Below are 16,649 nucleotides of genomic sequence, written 5' to 3'. Positions count from 1 at the left end.
CGCTTGGCATAGCCAATAGGTCTCGCTTTTGGGACCTTATAAGTATTTAGTTATGCAACTGTTGCTTGGCTAAACACTTACAAGGTCCCAAAGGCGAGACCTATTGGCCATGCCAATGCTTGTTTTAGGTCTCGCCTGACCCAGCACATGCGCTGATCTGGCGAGACTTTTTGTGAGGGCTCAAAAAATGCTGCCATGGTCAGCCTAGAGCTACAGTGCATGTGCGCGGGCGCGCGCTTAGGAGCAGAGGCTGGCAAACCTCGTCATGCTCATTAAGCGCCCGCGATCACTTTCACTTTCGCCCACGATCACTTTCGCGGCGCCCCTTTGATGTTCTCGTTCTAAGAACATCAAACATCAAAGAACATGTTGTGTTAATGCTTTGCTGCGCCCGTTTGACTTACAATGTGTTTTCCCTTTCCACAAACTCGATGTTTGTGTTCCTTTATTTTGAGATGCTTTTAGTATTACTGTTTTGTGACTTAAAGAACATTAGGGAAATGTTACTGTGAAACTGGACAACGTTCGTGTTTATTTCTGATTGCAGCGGCTGCTTCATGTCCGTTGCACCATTCATGGAGTCCTTTCGTTGGCGCTTTCATGAGGACATGATGAGGAAGCTGGAAACCTTTGGCACATTCTCTTTAAAAGCACAGCATGTTGGTGACTGGTTAACCGATTAGACCTATGTAGCGCTTTAGATCTCAAAGCGCTATGGTAGGTGCAGCAGTTACAACTCAGGAAATATGGGGTGCAACTCACAAGGAGGGAGCAGGTTTGAGTGCACATTGGCTGCAATCGAACTCTTAAGATGATGGGCTGTGTGTATCCAATATCAGCACTCAGTCTTCGCTAAGTGATCTTGTTTGTTTTGTTGTTGTGTTAATGCTTTGCTGCGCCCGTTCGACTTACAATGTGCTTTCTCTTTCCACAAACTCGATGTTTGTGTTCCTTTATTTTGAGCTGCTTTTAGTATTACTGTCACACACACAACCACACACACAACCACAACCACACACACAACCACACGCACAACCACACAACCACACACACACAACCACACAACCACACACACAACCACACATACAACCACACACAACCACACAACCACACACATACACACAAACACACACACAACCACACACAAACACAACCACACACACAACCACACAATAACCACACACACACGACCACACACCACACACAACCACATACAACCACACAACCACAACCACACCCACACACAACCACACACACACACAACCCCAACCACACACACAACCACACACACAACCACACACACAGTCACACACACAACTACACACACACAACCACACACACAACCACACACACAAACACACAACCACACACACAACCACAACCACACACACACAACCACACAAACAACCACACACACAACCACACCCACAACCACACACACACAACCACACACACACAACCACAACCACACACACAACCATACACACAACCACACAAACAACACACACAACCACAACCACACACAACCACACACACAACCACACACACACAACCACACAACCACACACACACAACCACACACACAACCACACACACACAACCACACACACAACACACACAACCACACATACAACCACACATACAACCACACGCACACAACCACACACACACCCACACACACACAACCACACACACATCCACACACACAACCACACACACAACCACACACACAACCACACACACAACCACCCACACAAGCATCCACCCACGCCCACAACCACACACACCCACACACACAACCACACACACAACCACACACACACAACCACACACACAACCACATACACACACACAACCACACACACACACACACACAACCACACACAACCACACACACAACCACACCAAGCATTGGCATAGCCAATAGGTCTCGCCTTTGGGACCTTATAAGTGTTTAGCCATGCAACAGTTGATGTGGTTGCACCAAGGATATTGTGCTGCATAACTAAATACTTAGAAGGTCCCAAAAGCGAGACCTATTGGCTATGCCAATGCTTGTTTACCTTATAATCATGTAAAGAGTTCACTCGCCTCACTCTTTCTCCACTTTTAAGGTCAAGTCTCCCATAAAGAGGGTGACAATGTATCTAAACCTTTATACTATTTTATAAATCCGCAGAGGCTACTTACAAAATGTGAAAGATTGTCCCAAAAAAGAACAGAAAAGGATGATTTTAGAGGCTCCACCTGAAAAAATAATTTACATTCAACAGAACATAAATAATAACCACAGATTTCATATATTTAAAAAAAGACACTGTGTGTGTGGGCTTTTCTACAGTAAAAGCAGTGCAAGCGGCAAATGACCAGGGTTCAAGAAACCGTCATAAATCCAAAGGCAATTACATTTTTATTGATTTTAGCAAAATAATTCTATTAAAGAGAGGACGGCAGAAATGTCTACAGGGTTCACACCTCCCTTGTATGACTTGGGTCAACAGGGGACAGACAAACGACAATTAGGTTAAAACAGTAAACTGTGTGCCCCACCCGGGCACTGAGCGCACACTGAGCGGCACTGCCCTGATGACGTAGGTAGTGCCATCTTGGCTACAGCCCCCTGATGTCACCAAGAGTACAAAGTGAGCCACAATTTGATGTGGCTGACAGGACTAGCGACAACCCCTGACAGGCGCTATGAAATCATTTTAGCATCTACTGAACAGAACCATGACGTCATTGTCACCGCCCATTGTGCAGCACTAGAAGAACCCACTGAGCCACCTTGAGCCGACTGAAGACACCTGTACCCAGCTATTTACCAAGAAATACATTTATTAGGGGGGTGTAACATCCCAAACAACCCCTCAACACCCCTCCCCAAAAGCTACGCCCCTGACTGATGGGTCGCAATATCCATGGCATTACATTTATGGATCACTGCATCACAACATTGAAGGGTCGGAAGTTCATCACCACAAGGCTCAGTACATTTTTATTGAGTAGTATCCCTCCACACACAAGAGGATTCTGCGTGTGTGTGCTTTGGACCTGTGGCATGGGTTGAGACCCACAGCAGGGCTCTGTGGTCTGGACGGGCCCACTTATTGAGACAGACTGACAGCCCTGTCAAAGGCTTCAGAAATACTGGCATCAACTGATTATTTACATAGGAAAGGACAGTTTTCCTGTTACTCTTAGCATGGGCAGACTAGCCCACTGGCCGCTCCTGTTAAAAATGGTTCCTGGCACCTTTCACCTGGGTGCCTCACTCCATCCATGTGGGGAATGGAAGATGATTTTGTGTTTGCTCAGTGACAGTGTGGAAGAGTGACCCCGGAGTGTGTGCATCTTGTGTGACTGCAGGTACACAGGGACCCATTTTAGATTCCCTGTGTGTGTAAATGATGTTCCCAAACTAGGGTTGGGCAGAGGCTCTCAGACAGGGAAGTGAAGTCTGAAGATGGAGAGAGGCTTTCAGACAGGGAAGTGAACTCTGAAGATGGATGGAGAGAGGCTCTCAGACAGGGAAGTGAACTCTGAGGATAGAGAGAGGCTCTCAGTCAAGGAAGTGAACTCTGAGGATAGAGAGAGGCTCTCAGACAGGGAAGTGAACTCTGAAGATGGAGAGAGGCTTTCAGACAGGGAAGCGAACTCTGAAGATGGATGGAGAGAGGCTCTCGGTCAAGGAAGTGAACTCTGAGGATAGAGAGAGGCTCACAGTCAAGGAAGTGAACTCTGAGGATAGAGAGAGGCTCTCAGTCAAGGAAGTGAACTCTGAGGATAGAGAGAGGCTTTCAGACAGGGAAGTGAACTCTGAAGATGGATGGAGAGAGGCTCTCAGACAGGGAAGTGAACTCTGAGGATAGAGAGAGGCTCTCAGTCAAGGAAGTAAACTCTGAGGATAGAGAGAGGCTCTCAGTCAAGGAAGTGAACTCTGAGGATAGAGAGAGGCTCTCAGACAGGGAAGTGAACTCTGAGGATAGAGAGAGGCTCTAAGACAGGGAAGTGAAGTCTGAAGATGGAGAGAGGCTTTCAGACAGGGAAATGAACTCTGAGGATAGAGAGAGGCTCTCAGACATGGAAGTGAACTCTGAGGATAGAGAGAGGCTCTTAGACAGGAAAGCGAACTCTGAAGATGGAGAGAGGCTCTCAGACAGGGAAGTGAACTCTGAGGATAGAGAGAGGTTCTCAGATAGGGAAGTGAACTCTGAGGATAGAGAGAGGCTCTAAGACAGGGAAGTGAAGTCTGAAGATGGAGAGAGGCTTTCAGACAGGGAAATGAACTCTGAGGATAGAGAGAGACTCTCGGACAGGGAAGTGAACTCTGAGGATAGAGAGAGGCTCTAAGACAGGGAAGTGAAGTCTGAAGATGGAGAGAGGCTTTCAGACAGGGAAGTGAACTCTGAGGATAGAGAGAGGCTCTCAGACAGGAAAGCGAACTCTGAAGATGGAGAGAGGCTCTCAGACAGGGAAGTGAACTCTGAAGATGGATGGAGAGAGGCTCTCGGACAGGGAAGTGAACTCTGAGGATAGAGAGGGGCTCTAAGACAGGGAAGTGAAGTCTGAAGATGGAGAGAGGCTTTCAGACAGGGAAATGAACTCTGAGGATAGAGAGAGGCTCTCAGACAGGAAAGCGAACTCTGAAGATGGAGAGAGGCTTTCAGACAGGGAAGTGAACTCTGAGGATAGAGAGAGGCTCTCAGTCAAGGAAGTGAACTCTGAGGATAGAGAGAGGCTCTCAGTCAAGGAAGTGAACTCTGAGGATAGAGAGAGGCTTTCAGACAGGGAAGTGAACTCTGAAGATGGATGGAGAGAGGCTCTCAGACAGGGAAGTGAACTCTGAGGATAGAGAGAGGCTCTCAGTCAAGGAAGTGAACTCTGAGGATAGAGAGAGGCTCTAAGACAGGGAAGTGAAGTCTGAAGATGGAGAGAGGCTTTCAGACAGGGAAGTGAACTCTGAGGATAGAGAGAGGCTCTTAGACAGGAAAGCGAACTCTGAAGATGGAGAGAGGCTCTCAGACAGGGAAGTGAACTCTGAGGATAGAGAGAGGTTCTCAGATAGGGAAGTGAACTCTGAGGATAGAGAGAGGCTCTAAGACAGGGAAGTGAAGTCTGAAGATGGAGAGAGGCTTTCAGACAGGGAAATGAACTCTGAGGATAGAGAGAGACTCTCGGACAGGGAAGTGAACTCTGAGGATAGAGAGAGGCTCTAAGACAGGGAAGTGAAGTCTGAAGATGGAGAGAGGCTTTCAGACAGGGAAGTGAACTCTGAGGATAGAGAGAGGCTCTCAGACAGGAAAGCGAACTCTGAAGATGGAGAGAGGCTCTCAGACAGGGAAGTGAACTCTGAAGATGGATGGAGAGAGGCTCTCGGACAGGGAAGTGAACTCTGAGGATAGAGAGAGGCTCTAAGACAGGGAAGTGAAGTCTGAAGATGGAGAGAGGCTTTCAGACAGGGAAATGAACTCTGAGGATAGAGAGAGGCTCTCAGACAGGAAAGCGAACTCTGAAGATGGAGAGAGGCTTTCAGACAGGGAAGTGAACTCTGAGGATAGAGAGAGGCTCTCAGTCAAGGAAGTGAACTCTGAGGATAGAGAGAGGCTCTCAGTCAAGGAAGTGAACTCTGAGGATAGAGAGAGGCTTTCAGACAGGGAAGTGAACTCTGAAGATGGATGGAGAGAGGCTCTCAGACAGGGAAGTGAACTCTGAGGATAGAGAGAGGCTCTCAGTCAAGGAAGTGAACTCTGAGGATAGAGAGAGGCTCTCAGTCAAGGAAGTGAACTCTGAGGATAGAGAGAGGCTCTCAGACAGGGAAGTGAACTCTGAGGATAGAGAGAGGCTCTAAGACAGGGAAGTGAAGTCTGAAGATGGAGAGAGGCTTTCAGACAGGGAAATGAACTCTGAGGATAGAGAGAGGCTCTCAGACAGGGAAGTGAACTCTGAGGATAGAGAGAGGCTCTTAGACAGGAAAGCGAACTCTGAAGATGGAGAGAGGCTCTCAGACAGGGAAGTGAACTCTGAGGATAGAGAGAGGTTCTCAGATAGGGAAGTGAACTCTGAGGATAGAGAGAGGCTCTAAGACAGGGAAGTGAACTCTGAAGATGGAGAGAGGCTTTCAGACAGGGAAATGAACTCTGAGGATAGAGAGAGGCTCTCGGACAGGGAAGTGAACTCTGAGGATAGAGAGAGGCTCTAAGACAGGGAAGTGAAGTCTGAAGATGGAGAGAGGCTTTCAGACAGGGAAGTGAACTCTGAGGATAGAGAGAGGCTCTCAGACAGGAAAGCGAACTCTGAAGATGGAGAGAGGCTCTCAGACAGGGAAGTGAACTCTGAAGATGGATGGAGAGAGGCTCTCGGACAGGGAAGTGAACTCTGAGGATAGAGAGAGGTTCTCAGATAGGGAAGTGAACTCTGAGGATAGAGAGAGGCTCTAAGACAGGGAAGTGAAGTCTGAAGATGGAGAGAGGCTTTCAGACAGGGAAATGAACTCTGAGGATAGAGAGAGGCTCTCAGACAGGAAAGTGAACTCTGAAGATGGAGAGAGGCTTTCAGACAGGGAAGTGAACTCTGAGGATAGAGAGAGGCTCTCAGTCAAGGAAGTGAACTCTGAGGATAGAGAGAGGCTCTCAGTCAAGGAAGTGAACTCTGAGGATAGAGAGAGGCTTTCAGACAGGGAAGTGAACTCTGAAGATGGATGGAGAGAGGCTCTCAGACAGGGAAGTGAACTCTGAGGATAGAGAGAGGCTCTCAGTCAAGGAAGTGAACTCTGAGGATAGAGAGAGGCTCTCAGTCAAGGAAGTGAACTCTGAGGATAGAGAGAGGCTCTCAGACAGGGAAGTGAACTCTGAGGATAGAGAGAGGCTCTAAGACAGGGAAGTGAAGTCTGAAGATGGAGAGAGGCTTTCAGACAGGGAAATGAACTCTGAGGATAGAGAGAGGCTCTCAGACAGGGAAGTGAACTCTGAGGATAGAGAGAGGCTCTTAGACAGGAAAGCGAACTCTGAAGATGGAGAGAGGCTCTCAGACAGGGAAGTGAACTCTGAGGATAGAGAGAGGTTCTCAGATAGGGAAGTGAACTCTGAGGATAGAGAGAGGCTCTAAGACAGGGAAGTGAAGTCTGAAGATGGAGAGAGGCTTTCAGACAGGGAAATGAACTCTGAGGATAGAGAGAGGCTCTCGGACAGGGAAGTGAACTCTGAGGATAGAGAGAGGCTCTAAGACAGGGAAGTGAAGTCTGAAGATGGAGAGAGGCTTTCAGACAGGGAAGTGAACTCTGAGGATAGAGAGAGGCTCTCAGACAGGAAAGCGAACTCTGAAGATGGAGAGAGGCTCTCAGACAGGGAAGTGAACTCTGAAGATGGATGGAGAGAGGCTCTCGGACAGGGAAGTGAACTCTGAGGATAGAGAGAGGTTCTCAGATAGGGAAGTGAACTCTGATGATAGAGAGAGGCTCTAAGACAGGGAAGTGAAGTCTGAAGATGGAGAGAGGCTTTCAGACAGGAAAGCGAACTCTGAAGATGGAGAGAGGCTTTCAGACAGGGAAGTGAACTCTGAGGATAGAGAGAGGCTCTTAGACAGGAAAGCGAACTCTGAAGATGGAGAGAGGCTCTCAGACAGGGAAGTGAACTCTAAGGCTAGACAGAGGCTCTCAGACAGGGAAGCGAACTCTGAAGATGGACAGAAGTTTACAGACAGGGAAGTGTAGACAGAAGCTTTTCTGTCCCCATACTACTCCATTCTTTGAGAAACATTCTTCCCCAGAGACAGTCTCTGTTTCCTAGTCAACTCCTTTTGTGCCATTTACCTCAGAAGTGCCTATCAGTGAATACTCGCTCCACACACTTCTCGGCCAAATATGCAGATTGAAAACAACTTGCTGACTAGCTAGGGAGGGTGAAGCCCACTTCCCTAAAAGCAAAGGTAAATCACACAAAGAGGGACTCCGGGGTCAAAGTTTTAGCATGCTAGCCCAGTATATAAATATGATGATAGCCCCGGATCACAGACTGATGCCAGGTGCCCCCAGCAATGGACTGGGGAAGAGTTCTGAGTTCCAGGCTGTCATGTCCCTTGTCGTCCCAGTCCACAAAGACCATACACAAGGCTATTGAGTATGGCAAAGATTCTTTATTCTTCACCCTGATTACTGTCCACACATTTACTTCCTTACTCCTCCTAGGGTATGCCGTGTGAAAAGACCCCATCCCCCTTCCCTCAATGGAGTAGTCCGGTGTCTGGTCCCTTCCCATGTGTCCTGTGCAGGAACCTGGTGCACACCTGCACATCGCTCCGACATCTCCCTCTTTTGTGAAAAAGAAGAAAACAGATGAAAAAAAACTCTGGAAGGAAATAAGACCGAGAAGAGGCAAAAGAAGAGAAACAAACAAAAAGCAACTTAATGAAAAATAAACACCCACACCCACACAGTGAAAAACAACAATGATCATTGTTTGCTCTGTCTCTGATGTTGACAACCGTTTGTCCCAGTATTATAGTTCCTCAATAAGCCTCTTTGGTCTTCTGCTCACTCTCTTTTGACTGGACATGTCTGTTTCCTCGCTTTGTACCTCCCCTGCCGCTCCAGCCCTGGCCGCTCCTTCACTGCTGTGAGGTACTCTTTCCACACATTCCCCCTCTTCCTCTTTTAGGGCTCTTGTTTTGTTGCTTGGCAGTGTCTCTCCTTCCTCTTTGTCTGATGTTCTGAATCCTTTGAAGTGTGAGCTTTTTCTAGTGATGCAGTAAGGTCCTGATACTGCCGTGATCACGGGCCCTTCCACGTTTGTTATCCTTAGTGGCTGGCTCGAGAAAGGACTGTCAGTCTTCCTTGCTTTATCATTGATGCACCAGTGCTAAGTCGCCTTGTTTTAGTTCAGATGCTGTGGCATGGTGCTGTGCATCGGCGGTCTGTTTAATCTTCCTCTTTGCCTCTTGATCTCTTTCTGCAATGCAGCCGTGTTGAGGTGGCGCTTTTGCTTCCAGTTGAGGCAACCTGGTCCCGTTTGCTCTCCCCAGCACCAGTTCTGCCGGGTTTAATACTGTGGCATTGTGCGGGTTGTTGTGGTAGTCCTGAAGAATTTGGCACAGTCCTTGACCCACATAAATGTATGCCAATTTCACACATTGGACAGCCTTTTTAGTGTTGCCCATGGATCTTTCAACTGTGCCATTTGCTTGTGGCCACAGAGGTGTTTGTTTTCTGTGATGCATTCCCAGGTGTGCCATGAATTGGTGACATTCTTCTCTCGAGAATGGTGGTCCATTGTCTGTCTTTAGGGTCAGCAGGCGCCCCATGCTGCAAATATGTCATCTATTATTGGTAGGGTGGCAGTTGGTGATGTTGGCGACACTTGGCGTATTACGGGGAAGAAGGAGTATTTGTTGATGAATGCCAGCAGGTAGCCCTTGGTGCCTGCGGCCCATAGAAGTCAGTGGCCATCATCATCCATACCACCCCGAGCCGTCAGACATGCGTAGTTGTTCTGGCTTTGCTGGCTTTCCCATTATCTGACATAAATGACAGTTTGCGATCATGTCCTCCACCAAACGATCAAGTCTCGGGAACCATATCTTTTCCCTTAGCATTTTTTGGGTTACCACTATGCCCCTGTGAGACTCATGTACCGGGTTTACAGTCTGCCCCCACAGTGTTTTAGATATCACCATCCTTGTTCCTCAAAGTATAATTTCATGTTCTGTTTCCGACAGCTCCTCTTGTAATTGGTTTGAACTGCAGCATTTCTTCTCGTCTGACTCCTTCTTCTAATGGACTGCTGTTGTTTACGTGTCTCCACCTCTGTTGTTGTATAGTGCTTTTAACGGCTTGTAATGTTGCATCATTCATTGTTTCTTGCACCAGTTCATCAATTGCTATTGGGGCAGGTGTGTTTTGTCGCAGCACAAAGGTGAGGTACTTCTCTGCTATGGACGTGGTCTCTGGTGAATGAGGTACGGGATGCTGTGACATGTAATCGGCAGGGTTATGCTCCTTCCCTGGTTTAGGCACAATTTGGAAACATAGTCCAACTATCCACCTTGTCAGGTTAGGAACAGACCTGCTAGAAGTGCTTGGAAGAAGGCAGAACGAAAGGAGCTATCAGTGGTGAGAGAAGGGTATTGGAGGTATCCCTACATCAGGGAGATGCCTAGAAAGACCAGTCACAGCTCAGCTTCCTGAAGAAGAGAAGTGGCTATCAAGGAAGGACTGAACAACACATACGGTACACTAAGGCCCAGATTGAATAACATTTGGTGCAACGCTATGCATCAAGAACTTGCTGCATTCCGTCAAATGGGGAGAGTAGGAATGCATCATACTTACTAAGAAATGGCGCATTCTTGCTCTCTCTGAGTGCTGCCTAACGCCAAAGCAAACATCCTCGCACCATGGTACAAGGGTGCCTGTGTTACAATCAATATTGATTTTGTGTAGGAAAAGATACCTTCCTGCACAAAAACAATTCAAAGAGGAAATGGCAAAGAAAAATAGACATATTTTTCCTTTTTACGCCTCTGTTGAGATGTCATATCATTTTGACGCATTCCCAGGTTTACTATTATTAATAAATCTGAGAATGCACCAAAATCCATGGGTGGATGAGCGGTAACGCCCAACTTCCCCCATGGAACGCCTTCCCTACGCAAGGCAATGGCTTGCGCTGCCTTGCGGTAATCTAGATTTACGAAGCCATGCAGAGCCACGCAAGGTGGTTTTGCTTGGCTTAGTAAATCTCACTTAAGGGCTTGTGTGGCCTTGCGTGACTCACAATCAATGCACGCCCTCAGAAAATCTTGGTCTAAGAGTGATGTCAGGCTGAGATGCCTGCCCATACTGGGGTGAGCTGATTGGTGTCCTAACTCACTACTGTGCTCTTAGCTGAGTCTACTGTAGGTATGAGACCTTCTTCAGGGTCCATGGCTGTGAGTAGAGATGCGCTTTAAGAGAGAATGGAGAGGACGTAATTGCAACCCCACCACTGCAGTCGCTTATCTCTTGTAGGCCGAAGAAACCCTAGTCATCATGAGGCTACTCCTGGCCTTCATGGCCGTGGTTTTGGTGGGATCACCTTACCCCTTCTTTGTACATAAGAGTGTGTTTGCAGCTGTGTTCTTGCTGCCTAGACACCTACTAACCACTCTGGTCTCCCTTGGGACTCTTGTAAGACATCTTGGATACCTGCAGTGCTTAATTTGTAAACATTTAAGTGCCAGGGCCCTCATCAGGAGGCCACTTGCCCGTGCCAGCACCGCCAATGACAAAACCAACACAACTACTAAACATCACATCCTACAAGTGTAACAATTCAGACTATTCGAGGCCCCCCAAACTATAAGAATGGCTTGGCCAGCAAGTATTAGTCAATTTTTATGCATATTGAATTAATAAACAACTATTAATATATTCATCTCTAATTTAGACAAACAGTGCCACCATGTGGAAGACTGTCATAAGTGCCGGTGTTGACAATTAAATGCCGGTGCCTAGCACCGGACCCACTGGCTCAAATTAAGCACTGGATACCTGACTTGTTGGGGTGGACTCTTCAGTCCTTTGGGTGGGCAGTTTTTGGCCTGCATGGCTTCTCCAGGGGATACACAGGGAAGATTCCCCAATCCATTGTCATAACAGTTTGAAGACCACCCTCCCTTCCTACTGCCAGCAGAGGCCACACAACACAAGCCCAAGAGGAATGCGCACATGTGTTTCCGAAATAACAGAGCCAGCTGAAAGATTGTGGGTGCCTCTGACAGCCCAGTGCCGAAGAATGAGACTTTGAATGAAGGTCCAAATACTTTACTGTAGCTGGGAACCTTTACAGCTCAAAGAAACCTGTGTTGGGACACTTCTAAGTGGAAGGATATCCTCGAAGGAGGGGGGCCTGCGTGTGTAGCTCACGGACTACAAATCCCAGGGTGCACCATAATAGCTCAAGGAACAAATGCAAGCAAATGACAGAGTGGGCAACAATTAAGCAATGCACTTCTGATATAATGAGCATCTAACAAGCAGCATCCTGGTGTTAATTGACTTTTCACACAGCATCATGCCCCTAAGACCTCAAACATTTAGAAGGACAGAAGCATCAGGTGCACTGGCACTTTTTGATCCCAAGCTGGCATGGCCTGCCAAGGCTGCCAGTTCTCTCTCTAGGCTGTTTGGGAATCGACTCTGCTGATCCCCTTCTGGTCTAGGCTCACTGAGCATCTGGGCATGTTGAGAGCACACTATGGGAATTGTGGACTTCGTAAGAAATCGAATTCAGCACGTTTCACTCTGGCAAGACAGAAGGCTGCAGCAAGAGTCGGAGGAATGGACAAACACAAACATGTGCATGCGCACACAAACTCCCTCCGGGGCCCAAAAATCTTGTCTGGTGTCAAAGTATTTCTCCAGGGACCTTAAGTTCTCCAGTTAAATGGTATGTTTTGTGGTCCAAAAGTCTTCTGAAGAGATAAAAAACGTATTAAATTCAACCTACCAAAGTGTTTTTGTATTTGCAGTTATTCAGACCAGGAAGTGTGAGTAACCCCTGCCTAGTACCCTTTGATCTACTGGTGAATTTTAGGTGTATTTTGATGTCTTCAGTCAATAGCTTTGGGACGCTTTTTAAAGTGTGCATCTAACGTAATGGTTTCAGATAACAAAATGTGAACAAAATGTTACATAAAAGTAATCTGAAGCTAGCATCCCAAGTTTCAGCGCTTAGAAGACACAGGCTGGAAGAAGAGACTGTTGTTCTGCGTGTGTTGTTTAAAGTGATTTGCAACCCTAAACGTGGAGAACGCATGCATTTTCATAACAGGAACACAAGAGAGCGCCATTGTACCACTATTTTCAAGCTCCAGTGGGACAGTTACCACATACACAATTTTGTGTATGGGCTTTGAAAATGCCGGTGGAAATGGCTGGGCCATGAATCAGTTTTGCAGAGAATCGACAAGTGACCTTAAGGCCAGTGCCGGCTTTTGGGTGGTGCGAGCAATGCCAAGGTCAGGGCGGGGGCACCATTTGTGCTTTGAAATCGGCACCCGTCGCATTGCCCAAAAGCTTGCACTGTTGAACACTGTTGTCCCTCTTTCTTTTCCACGATGTTAATCTTCCTAGAAATAGAAGAGAGAAAACAGTGTTAAACAGATCAGGAGGCACGCTTTTATGTCCACTCATACACTGAAGTTAAATATTTGTTTTGCTTATGAGTCAGAAAATAAAATAAAAGGTTTCGCGTGAACGTTTGGGGATTTAATTTAACTGATCTAGGCACATAGAGCCGAGCTCCGCTCTCTACTTGCACTATCATGATGTCTTCTTACCGCCTTTATTACTAGAAGACATTCCACGCCAGCATAATGTTGTGTAATTCACTTTCAGTTTGTTAATTAAAACATGTAAGTCTGTGGCGGTGCAGCCTATATTATGGTTTTAAAAGCACCTGCTGCTCCATTATTTCCTTCTAGCAATTTTCAGGCAACAATAAACATGTCACGATAACTCAGGTGATTAATATTCTTTCTGGAGAGAGAGAGATTTGAGCTTTGTTAATTGGAAGTTTTGATTCTATGTCAGGACCGGAGGCTGCGATTATGCTTCTCATTTCTTTACTAGGAAATGCTCAGCAGCCAATCAGCTTACAGTAAAAAACGAAAGTACCACAATACCCATGAACACTCTGGGTATCACCTGACAACCATAGAGAAACCCCTATAAAGGGACCATAAGAGAATACTACATCCTCTTTCTTTGCTGCTCCGCAGCCAGTTAAGTGCCTTACTATATTGTTCTACTGTTTGCATTTCTCTTTGTTGCATTGTATTTGCTTCGCGCGCCGTTCGCTTTGCTTGTTTTGGCGCTCTGTTTCCTCTGCCCACTGTGGTGCTGTTTTGAGTTTAGGCATTGTGTGCACTCGTCGCGCTTACCGCTGGTGTTCTTCCCTCATTGCCGCTTCCTCGGATTGTCACTGTGGTTACAGGGAGCGTGTGTTCGCCTCCCCGGTTCGGGCGTGGAGCGCCCGCGCTTTTAATTTCTTTGTGGAGCGGTAGAGAGGGGCTGAAAGGCTACACGCGTCGGTCGCATAGTCCTTTCTTTCTTTTGATTCAGGCGGCCGTTACCGCGCGTGCGCGGCAGCCATTTTGTTTGTTTCTCCTCACGAATAATATTGGAATTTTCAGTGCGAGAGCAGCGCTTCATGTGCTCTTTGCCCACAGCCTGTTTCTTGCCCCTGTTTTTATGTCCTGCTGCTATCACTCCTCAGTGGGGCTGTATAATACAGCATAGCCTTTGCCTAGAGTGGCTTCTTCTTTATTGGCAAGCCCTCCCTCCACACTTAATTAATTCATTTCTTCAGGTTATATTGTACCTGTTGTTTTGGCTTGCCTTCGGGGTTTTGCCACTCCCCCTTTATACTTGCCTTTGGCATTTTGGCTTACAAGTGATTGCTATTTCCTCTTGTGGGCTTTATTACCGCTTGGTATTACCATGGCTGATTATTATGAGGAAGATGACTATTATTATGATGAGGGAGCCTCTGACTCCATGGAACAGGATTTGGTTGAGGCTCTTGACGTGGGTGTTCAACAGTCAGTGAATAAAGCTCTGGTTCGCGCTATTGCACCCTTAAAACGTCATCTGTCCAATTATGCTGTGCAGCAGGGCTGTCTGCCTAAGTCTTCAAAGTCCTCACAGTCTTTAAAGTCTTCTTCGAAGTCTTCTAAAATTGCGAATCCTCATAAGTCTGACTTTGTGAAGCTTGCCAAAGCCCTCTCTTCTGAGCATTCCTATGGTCAGCCTTCTAGGGAGACTTCGGCCTCTCCGCTCGCCAGACAGGCGATGGGGATACATCTCCTACTTCGTCCTCAGACCATGGCGTTTCTTCCCCTCCTCCTTCTAAGAGAGCTCGTAAGGAGCATTTTGTTGATGCGCCGTCGCATCCCCAACTCCTTACTTTTGAATTTTCAGACATTGTGCACCCTAATTCTTCCTCTTGGCTTCCGTCTCCGGAAGTGGCGGAGTACGTCCAGACTCATATTCGTCAACACTTTGACAAGGACATGCGAACCCGTCTCCGGTCGGAATGTCCTCGGCCTGATTTGGCGGACAAATTGGCTGACACTCCTGAGGTGGATCCTACTACGGTTACTTATCTTAAACAATATGCCAATGAGCCGAAAAGAGGTATTGAGAGAGCATGGCGCTCGTGTCAGGACAAATTATTGGGGTCCTCTCACAAAAATCTTGGACTCAGGCTTTCGGGCCAAGGAGTCTTCCACTGCCGTTTACTCAGATGACTTGATTGGGTGGTCTCAGAGGGCCATTTGCCAATTAGGAAACGCCAATTGTGCCATGTCCTGTGAGCGTAGACGCTCTATCCTGTTGAAATTATACCCTAAATTGGCAGAGCTTTCCACTTCTGAGTCTGGCCCTTTGGCTCAGGGTTTGTTGTTTGGTCATCCTTTCCTTAAGGAGTTAACTAAATTTGTGGCCACTTTCAGTGGGCTCGACAAGGCTCAATCCTCCATTAGACGGGCTTTTCGTCCGGTTTTTGGACGGGCCGGACGATATAGGGGACGATCGTTCGGCCGTGGCTTTAACCAGACCACCCAGCGTGGCTATCAGTCCCATCGTGGAGGAGGTCAAGATTCCAGCTAGAACACCAATAAGTCTTCCTTCTATCCTTCCCGCAAAGGACGAAACCAATTCCGGAAGGGACGCTATGGCGGTACCCAGGGAGGACATCACGATTCCTCAGCTTCAGGTGAGCTTGATTTCGGCTTCAGAAGTCGTGTTGGGGGCAGAATTCCGTTTTTTCTTTCAAATTGGCTCCTGATCTCGAGCGATACTTGGGTGTTAGAGTCTGTCAAGGGTTACAAAAAAGAGTTTTTCAGTTGCCCGAGTCAACCCCATCCTTCTTCTCCCCTGGTTTTTTCCCTTCACGATCAGGCGATAATTTCCGCGGAAATAAATTCTCTTCTGAAAAAAGGGGCCATTGTCCGGACTTCTCGTCATCCTCAGGGTTTTTCCATCAACGTTTTTCAGGTCCAGAAAAAAGGGGGCGGTTCCAGGCTAGTTCTCAACCTCAGGGATTTCAACGGCTGGGTTGTCTATCGCCACTTCAAGATGGAGGGCATCCATCTTCTGAGGGATCTTCTTCAGGAAGGGGACTGGATGGTCCGTCTCGATCTGAAGGATGCGTATTTATCGATTCCCATTTACGGTCCTCATCGCCGGTTTCTGCAATTCCAATGGCAAGGAGTCTGGTTTGAGTAGAAAGTCCTCCCTTTCGGCCTCTCGTCAGCACCTTGGTGCTTCACGAAACTTCTGAGGCCTGTTGTGGAGTCTCTGCGAGCCCGGGGTGTTCGTCTGATAATCTATCTGAACGACATTCTCATGATGGCTCATTGTCCCCGTCTGTTAATGATCCATTTGGAGTGGTCAATAGGTCTATTACAGTCACTCGGATTTCTAGTGAATCCTCAGAAGTCTGTTTTCCTTCCCTCTCAATCAATGGAATTCCTGGGTTTTCTGGTCAATTCCCTCTCTTGCCAACTCCTCTTGCCCATTCAGAAGATCAGAACTATCAAGAGAGAGTTGAGACTGATTTTACACAAACAGCTTGTGTCGTTGAGATCTGTAGCTCGGAGTTTCGGTCTGTTAG

This window comes from Triturus cristatus, chromosome 10 (assembly GCF_964204655.1).
Source record: "Triturus cristatus chromosome 10, aTriCri1.1, whole genome shotgun sequence".
NCBI lineage: Eukaryota > Metazoa > Chordata > Amphibia > Caudata > Salamandridae > Triturus > Triturus cristatus.
This window is presented reverse-complemented; position numbering follows the sequence as displayed.